Source organism: Melopsittacus undulatus, chromosome 2 (assembly GCF_012275295.1).
Source record: "Melopsittacus undulatus isolate bMelUnd1 chromosome 2, bMelUnd1.mat.Z, whole genome shotgun sequence".
Lineage (NCBI taxonomy): Eukaryota > Metazoa > Chordata > Aves > Psittaciformes > Psittaculidae > Melopsittacus > Melopsittacus undulatus.
The window spans coordinates 118,734,912-118,740,300 of NC_047528.1; positions in this window are offsets into that span (position 1 = coordinate 118,734,912).

Sequence of the window (5,389 nt, forward strand, 5' to 3'; positions counted from 1 at the left end):
CTGAAGGGGAGCAGGCAGGGAGTGCACTGGTATGGAAAAAGGAGTCTAATCGACTCTACCACAAAAGCAGGTCTTGGTGGTCCTCTGCCATCAGATTGGCTAGAAAAGAGGGGGATAAACTGGGGAGAAAAAGAGCCTCAAACCTTCCCCCTTCACAGCCTCTCAAAAGCCTCTGACCCTTTGCCATCACTTTAATGTGACAGCATCAGGGTACTTCAGTGCTGCCACAGTGACTGTCTCATTCCTTCACAGTTACATCCAGCATCCCCAGCCTATGACACACAGCGTGAGTACACCCAGGCCCTTGTGGTTAAGATGGTTTCTAAACCTCCGAGCTGCAAAAGACATTTGGACTGTGTGGGGCACCAACAGCTCGAAACCAGAATGAGGATGGAAAGAGGAGACTTCAACTGAGAGCATCAGATGTGACACACAGATATTTGCCTGCAGTAACCACTATCAGAACTCTCTTAAGGTCCAAAAATCCTTCCTGTGCTTTTCTAGAGAAGAACAACATTAAATTGCCCATTCTTTTCCCCAAAACCTCAACCTCTTTCCATTTCCATAAAACTCTGTGATTTTATTCTCTAGTCAGTACCAAACCCTGCCATAATGAACATTAATTGCAATGGCCAGAGGGGACTAATGTGCATTAATAATACAATTCTATTTTCCACTGACAAAACCCACAAATTAGCTGGGGTCTTGTCACTTGAGACCATTCAACTGCTCCACTTCAAGCATGTTTTTAAGTGCCTGCAACAATGAATACCTAAGCAGGGAGGGAAAATACCATACTATCAACATCTGTAAAGTCTACATCAAGGTCAGTAGGTTGTTGTATTATTCCATGCTGCTGTGGAGCATTCACATGTGAATTCCCTTGTGCCAGTTTACAAGCCCAAGTCATGGGCAGCCCCAGACAACCTAGCAGCTGAGATCCCATTCCCACAGCCCTAACCCTCCTCTTTCAAATACACAGTCATAAGATCAGCTGTGCAGACCGTGCTGATGCTGTTTAAGCACTAAGAGGCATATGGGTTTTGCTGTTAGTCAATTCCAAACACACAAACGTGCTCTCTTTGAACTTTAACACATGGCTCATATACAGAAGATGAAGCCAGAACAATGAACTTTTAAAAGTGCTTCAAAGCAACAGAAAACAAATTGATAACACCAAGTGCTACAGGAGCTTAGCCTCCTTCTCCTGACCGTGTTGAATACCCTGATAACATGTGTCCCATTATTCAACAGGGTGCATTGCTGCTGTTAAAAAGCTTTCGGTTAGTGTTTTCCAAGTCTTCCAACTGAGTCCAAAACCTACTGTGCCATGTAAATTCCAAATCCTTCCTGATATTTATGAGCAGACAATAGATCAAATGGGGTTTTGAAATGGCTTCTGTGTCATCTGTGTGTTTTAAAGGTCACTTTGCTACTGATGAGTGCAAAACTGCAGGATTCACTCTCACAGAGAGGAGCTAATTGCTCAACATTTCATGTAAGTATATTCACACTCCTCCAAGCTGTTCATTACCATTTTTACCCTGACTATAATGGAATTATTTAACATTTAAACCCATCAGACACACTTAATCACAAACCTCTGCAGACACTGTTGCATTTAAAACATCACTTCTTTAAACGCAGTAGACCAAATAGCAGCGTTCATTTCCTGTCTTACAGCAAGTCCAAGAACCACTGTGACTATCACAGCACTTTTTGCCCTTCCTAAGTACATTGCAAATACTTAGATGTCTATTACATAATATACCATAATATACCCTTTTTCTGTCTATCACTCACAGCCTCAGTATCAGTTCATATCAATATATTACCCACTTCTCTCTCTCATCTTTGTTTGCTCGCTTCTTTAAAGCAAGCCCTTGGCATCTGCTACTCTGTTTGACAATAGCGAGCTATTCACTACTTCATTTACACCACATGAGGGTGTTTCAAGCTGTGCAGGATGCCAGAGTTAATTTGGAAGTCCTTCTGTCTGGAAAGGAACCAAAGGGCAAAAAGATACATTATAGTCCCACTGATTAATAATCTTACTGGGGCAGCTTTGTACAAGTGACTTTGAAAGGAAAAAGATGAAGCATCCCACGTGAGACTGGAAGAGGATGCTTGAAAGAAGATGTTTTAAACAGATGGCAGAGGAGTTTTAAAGACATAATCCCATGCTCCCTTAATTCAAGTAAGCTTTGCTCAAGACTTCCCCAAGCTTTGTCTTGTCCTTAAGGAATCATGTAAAATATGATATGATTTCATATTATTTCCAGTAAAATCTCCTTAGACAGGATTAAGTAATCATTATCCCCCTGCAGATCTCTTTAGAAGCTTTCCATTGGTTCCTTGCTCAAAGTTAATTGCAGAGCCAGGAAGAATTAGCTACTAACATAAACAATATATAACACAAATCTTCCCCTTCCTATACTGCTTCTTCTGGAGTTTAAGCATACGCAGATCTGTCCCATGTTTGTCTGCTCCGATAAGCGATGCCTTTAAATCTAGCAAAGACTGCATAAGGTCACTGTTGTGGTCGGCAGGTATCATTTCTGTACACAGCTTTCTAAAGCAAGGAACCCAGAGCACCTCACAAGGCTTCCAACACAGCTGCAACGAGGAAAGCATCTCTCTAAAAGAGAAAACTCCGTCGGTCCATATTAAGATGGTCTTTTTCCCCAGGAAATCCCAGGTGGCAAAGACACATATCAGCAATTCTTAACATATGAGTTGGGCTCTGGGATGCCCAAGCAGCCTGTGCTCTCCCACCGCCTGCTCCCACACTGCAAACTATAGGGGTGCTTCTTAAATAAGCCCGGTCCCATATGCTCGCCCTGTGCACACGGAGGGAGGGGAAGGGATGCAGCCTCCTTATCCCCGTCCTCCAGCCCCGCTGTGCCATCCCGCAGCATCAACATCCCCCCCTCTTCCCAATCTCATACTCCGGCCCGGCAGAGGGGAACAGGGGCCGCGCTCGCCGCCGGCCGCGGTGCTATGTCTCCGCCTGCTGGTCAACTTTGGTAATGCAGCCGCGGCGCTCCCGGGTGTTTCCTCGGCTCGGGGGGAGCCCCAAGGAATGATCCCCTGGAGAGGCTGGAAGTGCTCCTCAGCCAGGCTGGAGTGGCTGAGCCATGTGGAAGGAGCATCCTTTGGGGCCGGTGGGGTGGGGTGGGAAGCCGCACGGAGCTGCTGGTGGCTCTCCCTGAAGCTTCGCTCTGTTAGCAAGTCGTGGTGTGTTCCCAAAGGCAGGAACTCGGTGCCAGAGGGAACATCTCTGACTTGAAGCAACCGGGGGGATTAAAATAGCAGAGATGATAAAACAACCTCTCTTTGACACTGTGCTATGGAGTCTGCTATCCTCTGCTAATAACAAGGAAGCAAGCTGTGCTCGCTGCATCCTTTGGAATATGGCTATCCAGCTTCCTTTTTTATCCCGACTTCTTTGTTTAAAAGCAGAAAGCTGCCTTCTTTTGCAGTGACTGAGGGCATGAAAAGTTTAACTACATTGCTTCTACAAATCCATGCAGACAAGAAGTAGTCTAATATTGAGCCTTCCCTGCATGCAAAGTCTGTACAGTTCTGTAGGGAGGAAGGTGTTTTCTGTCCAGCACAGATATTCCCTTAGGGATGCATTTAGAACTGCTTATGCCATAAGGTAAATAACAGAACAAATACTTCTAAAAAGGTCTGTCAGATCATTCTTTCCAGTAAGCCATTCATTCATCTGAAGTCCCAGGAAATACAGTGCTCCAACCCCTGATACTCATTGACCCGTGTTTAGCAGTAAATAAAGCAAATCCCTAAACCAGGATACCAATTTTAAGCTTGACTTGATTGAGTTTTAGTTGATTTGCATTAATTACAGAAATACCATCGTGTTAATGGTTCTCAACAAGCTTGGAGGGACAGGTTCTTGGCTAACTGAAGGTAACGTAAGACCACACTGCTGCCAAAAGCAGTGCTCCTGCTGCACCTCCTGTGCCTTGCATTAGTGATCACACAGCCGCTGATCTGACTGGGAACTCTGGGAATCCCACCCTCAGCATGGATGCTTAATCATGCAAGGAAGCACACAGCCCTGGCAGGATGGGATCATGGAATGGTTTGGGTTGGAAGGGACCTTAAAGCTCCTCCAGTTCCAACCCCTGCCACAGGCAGGGACCCCTTCCACTGGAGCAGCTGCTCCAAGCCCCTGTGTCCAGCCTGGCCTTGAGCACTGCCAGGGATGGGGCAGCCACAGCTTCTCTGGGCACCCTGTGCCAGCGCCTCAGCAACCTCACAGGGAATAGCTTCTGCCTTAGATCTAATCTAAAACTATCATCATTCAATTTAAAGCCATTACCCCTTGCCCTAGAACTACATGCCGTTGTAAAAAGTCCCTCTCTGGCTTTCTTGTAGGCACTGGAAGCTGCTAATAGGGCATCCCCAGAGCCTTCTCTTCTCCATGGTGAACAATCCCACCTCTCTCAGCCTGTCTCCATAGGAGAGGTGCTCCAGCAGCATTCTGTGGCTTTGGGTAAGACTGGAGCATCCCTTCCATGGCCTTAAGGCACCTGGGAAACTACCCCTGAGGTTTTGGAAAATGGGAAGATAACAAATGACAGAAGCTCATTGAGACCAAAGGAGAATAAAATCATTATAGTCCTTTTGTTTTCTTCACATGTATCATAGGTACAATTGCAGAAAAGCAGACTCAAGAGTGATTATTGTTTCAAAGGCACAGCACTTCCAAAGGACCAGCATTTCCCATTATCTTTAGGGTCCTTATCCATTTCAGTCCTCAAGTCTCTGCTCCACGGGTCCAAAGTTGACTCTTTCTTGAGACATCACCAACAACAACTGGTTCATCTTTGCAAACAGCCCACCATGGCCTTTCCCCTCCTCATCATCCAGTGCTACAACCCCATGACAACAGATGTGGGCTCCTTCTTTCAGTGTAAGGTGCTGATTACTTTTGGTTTGGTTTCACAGCGATATAACATCCCATGTTGGTTCATATTTGTCAATATTTCTATAGCAAAAAATGCAATAATTGTAAGAATGGCTCATGTAGGTATCAAAAAGCTTGTGTTACACCAACGTTTCCCTGTAATCATGATGCCCATATGGCAGAGCTGTCATCTCTCCCCACTGAGCAAAACAAAAGGCTGGTGGAGTGATGTGTTAATCTGTTCCCATTAACAAGACAGCAAATTCCCACTTGATCGCGCAGCTCAAATTAAGCACATGTAATCTCATGGTGACACTCACAAGGGTGTTAATGGAATGCATACACAGATAGACGGGATGAAATAAGTGTCCTCAGGAGTGCTCAGCTTCCAGCATTGATGTCATTTAGGCGCTCTGCATTTTAATATGGGTCATTAACACCAAACTTCTGTCA